Raw genomic sequence first — 14,774 nt, 5'->3', positions numbered from 1 at the left:
GGAAGCAATGAGTGGGAGGAAGGGGATGGCATGCATAATGACAGTGAGATGTGCTTGTCAGAGGTTGGGGAATGTAAGAGAAGTAGTGCAACAATCCCTTGAGCAATATTAATAAAAATGCATTTTATTGCATAGAACCCATAAAAAAAAAATTATAATATATAGTATAAATAAAGAGTCAGTTTAAAAACCATGGTTAAAATCTTAACCTGAGCACTTATATTAACAACCTGATTGTAAATGACAATAAACTAGATATAAACAGTTCATTAATATGCTTATAAATTAGCAATCTTGTGAACAGAAGCAGTATTTTATTGATTCCTTAATAGTATGACAATTAGCTATATTAAATGACAAATTAAAAGATTTTTTTTTCAGCTTAGCTGCAATCGCAATTATAGTTTCGTTTTCCCTGTTATGTAAGTCAAATAATGATGGTAATGTTGACTCAATTCAAAGCTGAACCTCTAGAGTCAAAGGATGTAAAATTCACAATGATTTTATCTCGGTGATGTAGATTTTATTGTTTGTCTATAATATGGTCCTCAAAGGTATGTGAAACATATTAGAGAAATGGGGTAAACTGGGGGGTGGATTGGGGCTGGCTCGGGTTGGCCATCTTCGCAGAGCTTCTTGACAGCTGTAGCAGGGAAATGAGCCACATTCATATTTCTTCATGCAGGCTTGATGGAACCTGGCGGGGGAATCCTCATAACTGCTGCAGGTTCATGGGTGGTGCTACTTTATGTATTTTTAAAGCATTTCCCTTCAAAATGCAGTGGTCACGGTGAGGAGCAGGTCTCGCTGAGGAGTATGTCATGCCCGCCATTTTTGTTTTTAATCTTGGAGCATTGTGATTAAGTACATGCCTCTAATTGTCACAAATGCTGCAGCATCTGGAATAAACATTATGTAGCATTGAATACCAGTTTTGACATACATTTTGCTTCATTCTTAAGCATTTTTGTTCTAAGTAAGGAGAACATTTATTGAAACCAATATTTTACATTTGCCTAGCATTTGCTTCTGACTGGGATGCTTATTCTCCTTCACTGAATATTTCGGTTACTTATGGGAAAAACCAGGACCCTCACAATGAGTGCAAACAAACATCTGATTTCCAAACTTGGTACCAAAATAATTTCTTCCAACCCTTTCTCAGTACTGGGAGTTCTGGATGACTCCAGGGGCACCTGTCAGAATTCTCGCGCCACCATCTCAGAAGCTCAATTCACATCTGGGAATAAACTACCCTCCAAACAGCCTGCAACCTTTATTGCATCTGTGCATAAAAGAGTTCAAACCAACCCTCACTCACCCATAAAGTCCACTATTATGGTCTCCATGGAGCTTCTATTTGAGGAAATTCAAGCCCTCAAACCGTACATGGAAGACAGTAAGAGGAAGCTTCAAATGGAGGGAAAATGGTCTTACGTAGATGATAGCGTTATTCAAATGGAGCAAAGGGTTGAAGTGCTCGAAGATACTGTGCTCCCTGTTCAGTCACTGCAATCTGATTTTTTTTTAAACAAGCTGAGGGCATAGAAAATCTAAACAGGAGAAACAACATGTGCAATTATGGCCTGCCTGAAGGAGTGGAATGTTTTGACCTCACATAATTTTTCTAAACTTTTCTGGCTAATCAATTGGACTTACCTACCTCCCATCCTTTGAACATACAAAGAGCACATAGATTTGGACTTGCTCAACTTCACAGAAATCTAGAGAAGTAATCCTTTATTTTTAGAATACTTGGACCTCCTTAAAGTCATCAAAGCAGCGAAAGCCAAAGGTTGTGTTTCATTGTCCGCGTCCAAACTATTCTTTATGCAAGATTTTGCTAAGGATACAGTGGAAAGACAAAAAAGATTTCTTGATATGCCTCCAGCTCAATGCTCTTCCTGTGCCAAATTCAGTTTATTTCACCCATGTTTATTCAAAGTAACATACAATACCAAGACCACTACTTATGAAGATCCCTCCCTACTACAAAAATGTACTTCCAAATGCGAGGGAGAGGCAATGAACACTTCTAAATGTATTGCTACATGATATATGTTTCTATAGATTTGATTATATGTTTCTCACTTTTACACTAGTAGAAATTATGGTTAAAGTTTTTTCGCATCTTAGTTGTTCTAATTAGTTTTGCCTTGCTTATATCTTTCTTCTAGGTTAGTCCCATGTCTCATCAGGATTCCATGGATTTTGTTTTGAGTGGCTTGATATCTTTTTTGTTTGGTAAACCGTTTAGAGTTTGGTTGTGTCATCCCCTTTCATTGTCCCACCACCCTCATCTTTTTGTTTGTTTTGTAGGTATGTCCTTTTTCGTATTTTTTCCTGTTTGGTTCTGTTCTTTCTCCCAATATTTCTATTGTTTCCTCTTTCACTCTTTTTCGTTTCTATTGTTTATTCCTGTTTTTCTCATGCCTTTACCCAATCTTTTCAATACTATCCTTTTCTACTGTTCTTTCATTGCCTATGTTTTGATTGATTAGAGCATTTAAATGATCTTATTGTCTTTTTCTCTTAATAGTATTATATTTTAATGCTAGAATGTATTTGATACCTTGTAGATGGTCTTAAGAATTGTTTCATGGAATGTTATGGGTTTAGGCTCACCTATAAAGCGCAGAGGATCTTAACTCATATTTTCAAACTAAAAGGTGATATTGTTTTATTGCAAGAAACTCATGTGCCTGACAAAGAAATCTTTAAACTTAAAAAACAGTGGGTTGGACGCATTTTTGTCTCACCGGGTACAAACGTAATAGAGTGGCTATTTAATTTCATGTCATAAATCCTTGGATATTCAAGTTATCTCTCAAGATTCCGACTCTACGGGAAGGATGGCAACTGCATCCTTGACCATTAATAAAATGCCTTTAACTATCTTTAATGATTATACACCCGCTACCTCTGACAAAGATTTTTGGCCTGAGAGCTTATCTAAATTTATGTTTTTGAATTAGGAATATTTAATTGTGGGTTGTGACTGTTATATGGTTATTAATCCATTTATTGATCGACATTCTGAATCTAAATTCAGCCAATCACACATGCACTCCAAATTTACTTCTGTTGTATCCCAAATATCTCTCATTGATGCTTGGAGACTATGTAACCCTGCCCTCCAATTTACATTTTTTTCCAACCCTTCACATGCTTCACAATTTCAAATTAACTGTTTGTTTCCAAACCTCTTGCACAACACATTATACATTTTACACACATTTTGGAAACTTTGTGAAAACCTTTTTTCTTCAAAATGAGATTAGAGATGTGTTCCCCAGATACTCTGGAACACTTTTAAGGCTCCTTCCAGAGTTTTCATTATTTCCTTTGTGGCTCACAAGAAGAAATCTTCCTTCAATAAACTAACTTTAATTATGAACCGTATCAAACACTCCTATTATTTGTCAAAGTCTAAAGTTTGTCTAGGAGAGCCTGTGCCAAATATTAGGGAGGACAAAATAAGGCAGGAAAATGTATTGCAAACTACCTCAAAATTGAAAAAATAGACTCTCTCTTGGCCACTAATTATCTTATCGACTGTACTCTATCAGACCATCTTATGATCACAACATCCATTTCTTGTCATTAGATGATGATATTCCCAATGATGATATCCGCTCCATCAAAAAAGGCCTGACGGAATCAATATGGACTTCTCACATCCAAATTACATCGACTTTCTATCTATTTTATTTCCTCTAAATCTGCTGGGGGTTCTTTCAAGGGTGCTTTAATAAGTCTTACCCCAAAAGAAAATAAGGACCCCATACTCTGTAAAAATGATAAGCCTATTTCCCTTGTTGATTTGAATTATGAAATGTTTGTGAAAATTCTTGCCCTTCGTCTAGATCCCCTATTACCTAAACTAATAGGAAGGGAACAGTCTGCTTTTTATTAAAGGTAGGCATATTTTGGACAACACCACACTATGTTTCACTTTTTTAAGTAAGTCTAAATCATATAAGCATTCTTTATAAGCTTTATTGTGGATGTTGAAAAAGCATTTGATCAAGTTAGTTGGCCTTTTATTTTTTTCTATTCTCTCTTGGTTTGGTTTTGGTGCTAAATGTATTAATTTTGTCTCTCTACTATATTCCTCTCCCAGTGCGTTCATTATAGTCAATAACCATATTTCCCTGTCTTTTTCCCTTATCATGGCATTTGACAAGGTTGCCCTCTTTCTCTGGTATTTGGTTGTCCTTGCCCTACAACCCTTTTTATCAAAACTTCATACAAACTCAGAAATTGAGGGGTATCAATATGGGGACAGACACTTAAAATTGTCAATTAATGCAGATGACATTCTGCTCTTTTTCTCACAACCACAAACTTCTTTGCCAGCCTTTCTAAATAAAGTCACAAACCTTTGAATCCATTCCCGGTATAAAATTAATGCTGATAAATGTGAAATTCTCCCAGTAAATAAGCCGTGTTTTCATGCAGACTTCTTTTCTTCTTGATTTCATTAGAACACAGATAAAATTAAATATCTTGTACTTTGGTTTAATGCTTCACTAAAAGTCACTGTATCCCTCAATATGAACGAATTTCACGCAACACTAATGATGGAGCAGGTTTTCGCATAAAGAAACCTGCTCGGATTAACACCCCCATAATACATACTAACAGTGTACGGTATAGACTAACATACACATCACATGAACACGAGAGAAACTGCTTATGTGCATGCATGCACTAACGTGAAAATAATGCATGAAAAATAAACCATATTTACTTTGCGCTACGAAAGAAATCTGCAACAATGCATGACTAGGCCGCAATTTACATCTTTTTGCATCTTGCTTTAAAAATAATAAATAATGCCGCTTTTGCCATAAGCTTCCGCTAGGAAAACATATAACAGGGGATAGTGCAAAGGTGGGTGGTAAACAGTGAAAGTACATTTCCGTGAAATTAATGAATGCTTATGTTTCATTTGCCATAGAGCGCCGAAATGGGCCTCTATTATTCTTAAGTTAGCCGGATAGATGAGGGGCTGAAAGATGAGCGAGTGTGAACACATGACCTAAACAGACGGAAGTGCCGAGCGTTGCAGAGAAAATGAACAGATTCAAGGCTATTCAGCACAGAGTGCATTGTTCGCCTGCCAAGAGATGTGACTAGCCGTGGGATCCAAGACCTCTTCCGCGGATGTAGTAGAAGAAACACATGGGAATATATGTGAATGAATCAGATATTGTATTTAAAGGACGAGTCAAAATTGATGTAATGGGAAAGGATGTCGTACAATAGACACGTACAAATTATGAATGGAGTCACGGTGTTGTGACAGACCATCTCCCGAATCCACCAATGAGCTGTAGAGTCCTGTAAATTGTTTCAACTGATGTGGGACGGACATGTAGATTTTAGGGTAAAACTGGGGTGCCTTTAGAGGTGTGGTTGGAGCGCGCCTTATGCCGATAGCTATTCGAGAGAGGTGATGCCTTGCTGTTCGTCGGTTTGCAGAGAGGCCTAACTGTTTCTGTCCCTGTCCCGTTCCTGTCTCAGAAAATCTTTGTTCCCTGGCTCTATTTCAGGGTACCCCCACCTTCTCCTCGGCCAAGGGGGTGGTATTTCATAGATCCTTTGGGTTTGTATTATCCTTCTCGTACTCGTACTTTGCAGAATATTTTGAAAATGTATTTTTGTCTCTGGAACTTATGTCTCTTCATCTATCCACTCCGTCATATGTATATTGTTTCACATTGTTTTTGATGAAACTGATTTCTCTTAATCTATCCACTCCTTCAAGTGTAATCAATATTGACGATGAGTATGTCACTGTTTGCATTTGCTTATTGTTTTCTCTCCCTCTTGTGAATTTCATTGTTTGCATTTGTAACCGTATGCAATGAGCATTAAAATTTTACATTGATTTTGAGATAAAGCTTTATTAATCTTACCAAGAGTCTGTGATTATTTAGCTAACTAGATAGTTAGATAAGTGCTAATATTAGCATCAACTTCTCAATTAATTGGTCCGTCGACCGAAAGAAAAGAGAGTTGATATATAGTATTAGTTATGTATTTAGAGATGCTAATTTTGACCCTGCGATGTAAATACATTTTCACGTCAATAAAACTTGACCCCCAGCGCATCAAGGATTTGGGTGAATGTGTATGGGCTATTTGTATGTAATCGGGTATTGATCCCTAATTAGGTGTCGCGTTGGATCACTAACATCTCTCCTAGATGGAAACCTTTGTTGTTTTTCTCGGTGGGGATGCCTAGATATGATATAGATGATGATAAACCCCATAATACTATTTTCCCTCTCCACAATTGCTATAAAAAGAATATACTGTACCTTGTCCACGTTTTTATGGAAAAATACAAAATCTTGCATGTCCCTTGAAAACATAAATAACCCAAACATATTAGGAGAGTTTATTTTACAGATTTTGCACATACCATTCAGCATTTGCTTAAAGATGACTCTATTATTCTGCCCCTATGAGTAGGTATTGAAAAATCCTTTCTCCATCCTGCTTCTTTTCAGGAATGTTTTGCATTTACTCACAGGCCTTTATCCTTATCTCTCCCCATTCAAAAATAAATGTAAACTCCTTAAAACAATTTTTAATTCCCGTCAGAATACAAAAGAACAATTCCTACAGTCATCAATATGGCTAATTAGAACAATGGAACGTTAGAAACTCCATTGAAAACAATGGAGTGCTCCGGGCTTATAATGGCTGGTATAAGCCCGGAGCTCCAACATTCCAATGTTTCTTTGTTCACAGCTCTGGCTGTGAACAAAGGCTTCAGGGAGCCTGAGGGGATTTGAATCCCCTCGCGCTCCCTGAAGGCTTTGTTTTATTTGTTAGAACATTCTGCCCTCTAGTGGCAGAATGTTCTAATAGCCTTATAGCCCTTCGTAGCAGTGCTATACCGGCTATTAAAGTCCCGCTGCTTTGTTAAAGTCCCTCGCCATCGGCTCGGGCCTTTAACTCTGCAGCGGGCCTTTAATAGCCGGTATAGCCCGCTACGGCGGGCTATAAGGCTATAATAAACATTAAAATAAATATTAAACTATTTTTTGGAAAGCCTGACACAGACAAAGTCTTAGTTGGAATTATCAACTCTTGATAATGATTCTTGTCTCCCTTTCATACTAGCTTGATCATGGTTTTCCCTTCACCCCTCAAATCAAGCTAAATACATGGCATTAATTTATATGGTTCAATCAACATACAGTTATCTCCCGCTTGATAATATTATAACAGTTGTAGAACTAAAATGGAAATCTGATTTACAGACCTCCTCGATTCATATCTGTAACAAAATTTTGATTAAAATAAGGAAATCCTCTAGCGCACCTAATGCCACCAATTTTGGTTGATATTCAATAGACTCTTGATCACCCTGTCCATTCTACATAAAATTAATCCTACACTTTCCTCCTCCTGCTGGTCCTGCAATAATACTCATTACAACCTTGAACATATGTTATTTGAATGCCTCCCTACTCACCAATTCTGGCTCCAAGTATGCAAACAGAAAAACTATATTTTCCACACACATATAACCTTCAGTTTCACAAATATTTTTCTCGGGAGTATTTCAGAGGATTGGTCTTCTTATTCAGATACTAATCATGCACTATATTTACTTTTGGTGGTTGCATTTTAACAGATTACAAAAACATGGAAAGATTCTACTAATGTATATTTTCAAGCTTGATGGTATGGTGATCATACAATCACCGACTTGATAGAGCATATGTTAATCCAATTACTTGCCATCAAAAGTGATCTGTTCTGGTTACCGCTGACCAGTTTCATAGATTCCTCTGCACAATCCGCCTGTCTACATAACCCTAGAATTCAAGAAGGTCCTAAGCCACCCTCACCTTTTACTACCACTATCTAGAGAAAAGAATCTTCAAACTTGTATTGACTCTCAGATCTTAGGGGGGTATTAACAGACCCTCAAGGTGTCACCTTAGTAGAGGCCACCAGCAACGACCAGTTTAAGTTTCAGTAGCCACTAATCAATTGGGAATTTCAAGGAAAAGTCTTCTTGCAGTTTGTTGTGTCCCTGTAGCCACCCAGAAGAAGGCCAGCAACTGACTCTTGGAATCCACTTCTTTGTCCTGAATACATAGTGGAGCAGATCCAGTCCTTCAAGGCCAATCTCAGGTCACAGGTCCCGTGTTCTTATGTCTTTTAACAGGTCCAGAAATAGTTCTAAGGAAGGCACCATAAGGGTCTAGCTTTGTAGGGTTCCCCAGCCTGTGGGTGGAGGGCCCTCTAAGCCACTCCTAGTCCCTCTTTGACCATTTGAAGAAAATGTTCCCAGGCCTTGGCCTACCAAATGTTTCAGTAGTTTCTGTTTGCTTTATTCCAAACAAGTCCCAAATTCTAGATGGCAAAGCATTTTCAAGATAGTGAAAGTTTTCTATCACACTAAACTTGGGTCCTGAGGGCTTAGAGTGTATAGGGAAATTGACTATGAAAATCACTAGTATCCACACACAAGTAACATGAAAGTCCAGTGTGAAGTAGGCCCTCTAACTACACCAAACCAAGAAACATAAATGGTAGGACAAAAACAGGGTCCTTCAGCAACCAGACAAGGGATACACAAGAATTGTCCTGGCATCCTGTCGGCTCCCTTTGAAGGATGCAAAAGTTTTACATGTACCTCAGATAGACATATCATGCAGGATTTTATGCTGTGGTGTCAGTCTCCACCCTTCTGCTCAGCTCAAAGGAATGATCTGTGGTCATTTCGTTCGGCTCGACCTGTCAATCACGTTGGAATGGGTGATTACGATGTCAATGAACTTCATAATATGTGCAGGCCCGACAATGGCAATATCAGTAAATGCAATGTGAATGTATGCCATAGCCTGTGCCCACATGACCACGACAATGCCCGCCAATGCAATGTTAATGTATCCCATAACTTGTGCCCGCACAGCAATGCCAACATCATAAATAATGATGCCAAGGTACATCATAATCCATGCTTGTACGATAATATTATACTTCCCAATAAGAACAATGTCAATGTACGTTCAGATCAAAACCACCATGAGTTTGTCAATCCCTGTAATGTACAAGATGACAAATGTATGTGCAATGTCGATCAAAATCATACTAGTGGCTGCCATATTATTTTTAGGAGTTTCAATAAACTCACATTCTTGCTGTCGGATTCACCCAAGGTGACCTCCCCATTACAACAACATACCAATTGCAAATCTGATAATTTTATCTTACTAATTACATATCCCTGTGGTTTGAGATACGTATGCATGACTACTAGAAAAATAAAGGTTCGTATCTCAAAACACAAGAGCACCATTTGTTGCAACAAAACTATCATCAGACTGACAACCCACTACCATGATATGAGACATAAGGCAAATGAATTTACACGGACCGTCCTTGACAAACCAGCTATTCCCCCAATCTTTTGCAAATATCACACAGTTCCTGTTTAAGGAGGAACAACGTTGGCTGCACAGACTTAAGTGCGACAGCCTAGGTCTCAAAGATGACATTACCGGGTTCTCTCTGTCTCGCCCTTGAATCTTTCATAGGTGGTTTTAGGCGCTTCATTCTGATCATTTATTGCCTTGCCACCCAGATGAGGGACACAAGCCCTTTTTATGTCATGCCATGTGTTAGATTTGGGGGTCTCTAGTTGGCAGAGGTAGGTACCTTTGACGAATAGGGACCTTTGTGTCTAGTCAGGGTAAGGGGGTACACTCCTAAAATAACCCCTGCTCACCCTCTTGGTAGCTTATCTCAGAGGCAGTGTGTAAAGCATTTGTGAACACATACAGTAACCAAGTGACAACACTACAGATGGACACCACACAAGTTTTATATCAAAAATAAGTATTCTTTATATAGACTTATCACAAGACCACAAACGACAAAAATCCACAATACTGCACTTAAAATGGTAGAATTAGCTTAGTTCTCTTTAGATGTTAAAATGCGACACTTTGAGTTCAATGTACCTTAAGATGTGTAATGCAATACAAAGAAAGTGTTGCAGGGAAGGTGATGCGTCGGTTCCTTACGCGCAAGAACGGTGATGCGTCAGGTCCCTACTGCTGCATAGGGGATGTGTCAGTTCTTCTCTGCGAGGGGAGGTGATGCGCCGGTTTCTTACTGCGCTTCCGTGGCGATGCGGCATACATTGCCGTAAGGCGATGAAGATCCGATGCAATGAAACAAAGATGCCGTCTTTTCTTGATGCGACACGATGCGGGCTACAACAGGCCCTGCGACATGCTTCCCGGTGATGCAGTGGCATCTGATGCGATGTCGATCCTCTTCTACGGCGATGCGAGATGCTTTGGCAAAGATGCGAGCCGCGACAGGCCCTGCAACAGGCTTCCCGGTGATGCGGCGGCTTCTGATGCGATGTCGATCCTCTTCTCCAGCGATGCAAGGTGCTTTGGCAACGATGCGAGCCACGACAGGCCCTGCGACACACTTCCCAGTGATGCGGTGGTGTCTGAAGCGATGTCGATCCTCGTCTCCAGCGATGCGAGGCTCTTTGGGGACCCTGCGATGACTCAACAGTTCTTCTGGGCCACGACAGGCCCTGCGACACGTTTCCCGGTGATGCGGCAGCATCTGCTGCGACGTCGATCCTCTTCCCCGGCAATGCCAGGCACTTTCTCAGAGATCCTTTACAAGTTGATGAAAGTACACACAAAGTTCCTCTCTCCTTTCTTTGGCAGTTTAGGCAACCACTGCAGGCCAATCCCCCAAGCAGCACTTCAGCTTAGGGATAGTCACTCCTCATTCTCTCTTGTTCCTCTCCTCAGCAAAGGTTTCTTCTTGTTTCCCAAAGTGATCTAAAGTTCTTGGGTTTGGGTCCCAATATTTATATTCAGTTTCTCTTTGTTTTCTGAAGGCAGAGAGTCCTTTACCTAGTCCAAACCAGTTCTGGTCAGCCCTGGAGCACTTTGTTGATAAGACTCCTTCTTTCCTTTCACAGTGCAGGGCAGAGACATCAGACGCACCACAGGAGGTGAAGACAGCATTATGGAGAGAAGACACAGCCCTATTCAGGTCCCAGGTGCAACTCCTCCCACCCATCTACATGCAGATCTTTCTAATTCAGCCCTGTGCTGACTCACCCTGTCTCCTGGGATCCCCCAGCCCCTGTCGCTCAAACTCCAGACAAGGAACACAACCTAGCAGAGGCAGGCTTGGATAGTTAGGCAAGAAAATACCTACTTTCTAAAAGTGGTATTTTCAAACACAGAATGTTAAAACCAACTTCACTAAAAGATGTATTTTATCGTTCTGAGTTCAGGCATACTAAACTCGAATTTCTACCTAGTTCCCTGAGTCAGTTGGGATTATAAGATGTAATAATCAAACTGCCCATTCTGGCCTATGGGGAACAGGTAGCCTTGCAATAGTGAAAAACGAAAATGGCTGTATTTCACTATTAGGATATGCCACACACATCAAGGGCAGGTCCTACCTTTTACGTACAATGCACCCTGCCCTTGGGCCTACCATAGGGGTGGCTAATATGCAGAAAAGGGAAGGTTTAGGGACTGGCAAGTGGGTACACTTGCCCAGTTAGCATGGCAGTACCAGACTGCACATTGGCTCTGCAATGGCAGACCTTAGACACACTTTACAGGCTGCTTATGTGGGTGGCACAACCAGTGCTGCAAGCCCACGAGCAGCATTTGATTTACAAGCCCTGGGCACACGCAGTGCACTGTACTAGGGTCTGACATGTAAGCCAAATGACCCAATCATGGAGTCACTAATCCATACATCAATTTACAATAGGGAGAGCATATGCAGTTTAGCACTGATCAGCAGTGGTAAAGTGCCCAGAGTCATAAAACCAACAAAAACAGGTCAGAAAAAATACAGGAGGAAGGCAAAAAGTTCAGGGATCACCCTGCAAAAAGGGCCAAGTCCAACACCATGCTATAAATTGTTTTAATACACAGCATTGGCTCATGTGTGAATTGTTTCCCACCCCATCTAGGCTTTGAGGTATTTCTATCAGTATAAGAATTATCTCAGAAGTGAGGGAGATGCCGGTACACCTTAGTGTTTGATACATTTATCCCATTGATCGAGAGGTCCCTCAGTTCGATAACTCTTATAGGTGAAATGCATTGTTGTATGTGAATGCAGGAATAACAAACCACGTTGGCCCACATTTCCATTGCTGAGTGTGTACGTCTGTTTACATTCCCATGTTTGAGGTGCTCACTACAAACTACACCTGCCCGAACATCCACTACATACCGGCCAAATGAGCTCACTATTTGAAGTTTGCTTCACTCTACACTCTGGCACTATATTTCCCAGAGGTAGCTCGTGCTAGCTCAGTGTTGGCGGGCCAGCCCTTGATGACGTGGCACGCACCGCGACGGTGAATGCTGGGTGGGCTCGACCCAGAAGCTAAGCATTTAAGCAATTGATACCGTGGTGCCCACCATTTTTTCCGGGGTACTAGACAGACCGCGGTCTCTTATATCTCAGGTATGTGTAACTTCCATGTAGAAACATACACGGAGACTAGTCTTTTAAGGTATTCGTGTAGGATGGCCCTTTTAGCCAGTTTGTTTTGTCCGTGCCCGCAAACAGGTTACCCTCAAATTACCAATAGTGGGTCTTTGACAACTCCATTTGTTTCTTTTTCTGGTGGGTGCCATGACCAACAGTGTGGCCCCACCAGGGAAGAATCCGCTGTCATCAGATGAATGCCATAGGTACAACTGATCAGATAAGATGTGAGTGGTTGTGTTTGTGTTAACTAGAGCTGATCCCTTTCCCGGGTGGGTGTCCTGACCTGGAGAGGGCCTTACTAAAGTAGAACTCACTTTTGTTTTTACGGCTGTACCAGCCACCAGTACTCCCATGACTCCTGTGACTAATTGGCACATTGATTTGGCTATCTGTGTTGGCCTTTTGGCCTCGACCCTATGTTCGTGGCAGCATTAGGATACCGAATTTTGTACATCATAGGGTTCTCCAAATGTGTATATGCCTCCCAGAGGTGGTCACGCCTTGGGGGGATAATTTCACTTAGGAAGTACAATCTAGCTAGCCCTGATGTTATATCTTAAATGTTTGGAGCAAGGCTAAGCGGTTCAGAGAACCCTCTGTGCGACTGGGTTATGACATATCTGACTACGATGTGCATATTTGTGTTTACACTCTACAGGAGATTCCTGTACCGTTACACCTAGCGACTTATTCTTTTCAATGCAGCATTGTCAACTATATATTCTGAGTGTTAATGGCCCTGTTCCATGGTCATTTATTATGCCACTGCCGTTATGATTTTAAACAAGAACTGGACACCAGCTTGAGTGTGAGTGCCGAGGCTCTAGGTTGTCCGCCTGCTTGCCCGACTATTCGGGTAGGTGCTCATCTGCATCACTAAGTGATTTGCTGTTATAATATGTACTCTGTTTAGAACCATTTATATATAGGGGTTGTGCTTACTATTTCATTATTTGCACATATTGATTTCTCTTTCTAGAGAGTTTCCTGACCAGTACACCTCATGGCTGAGTGAATCTCCACTCCAACTACTGGTTGTATATATGAATCAATATACACTTTTCCACTTCACTAAATTAGGTCTAGTGAACACTGCACCTCATCTTTTTTCTTATTCACTCTGGTCCTGATGAAAGCCGCCACATCCCATTTATGGGGGTGTAGGGCAGAAACATGTCGACCATTTCTTTGCTTTGACAAATCTAATCACCCTATGTCTCAGCCTCTCGTTTTAATCCTGACTTTTGGATGATATAGTAAAGTCGGTCAGCATACCACTGAGTCAGTTTTAACTACCTTTTTCACCTTTATCTCACTCGCTTGTCACCACACCCACCTCATCTAGAAGTTTATTATACCTTAATATCTCCATAAAACATCCCTGTGCTCCCCTCTCTCAGTGAGGGGTTTGTAGCCTGCACTACACTAGGATTGTAGTGCGAAGAGATCCACAATGAGGAAGCATGCCACCTTTGGGTGGGTGAGGGGAATCATCCTAAGAAAGGGACACTCCGATACCCCTGCCACATATCTTTAGACCCAGCGGCCCATATTGTTTTTCAGACCTCCACATCAACCCTTGGTCAGAGATATATGGTCAGGCAGGTTCACGCCTATCAAGTAGCAGGTCACTCGGGTATGATAGTCCCCATAAACTAAAGGCGCACACGCACTCAGGGAAGACCCTGATCGATTCCACAGATAGTCTGAGGTAATCGGCCCCAGTAAAACACGTTTGGCCAAAGGCTTGTATTCCCCAGAAATACCACAAAGCTAAATACCACATGTAAATAGGTGCACTCAATCAATTAGAACATGACATGCACACCACATGTAGTGATCATACACTCCTCATGTCGGACATCTGGACACATACGCACTGACCCATATTAGCTCTCCCTGAGGTTGAGAGCCACCTGTGTCTTTATCAGATGCACACATTTGATTGATTTATAACTAAAATGCACTTTAGGAATGTAGAGATCATTTTATTGTACCTCATGAACTGTAGAAATTGCCGGCCAAAACTTTGTACGTCAAGAAATATTGAGCAGACGCAGTCTGTCTAGGCTCTCCAGGCCACAATGTATAATTAATCCAACTTGTTTTTGTTTTGTCAATCGCCTCTCTTGTCATTTATTTAAGGTAAATTCATATCGAGCAACATTTTGGTAAGCCACCCAGGACTGAGTGGTTCATCGAGTTTGACTGCTGTCAAAGGGAGAACCCGGTCC

The sequence above is a fragment of the Triturus cristatus genome, chromosome 6 (genome assembly GCF_964204655.1).
Source record: "Triturus cristatus chromosome 6, aTriCri1.1, whole genome shotgun sequence".
Classification (NCBI taxonomy): Eukaryota; Metazoa; Chordata; class Amphibia; order Caudata; family Salamandridae; genus Triturus; species Triturus cristatus.
This window is presented reverse-complemented; position numbering follows the sequence as displayed.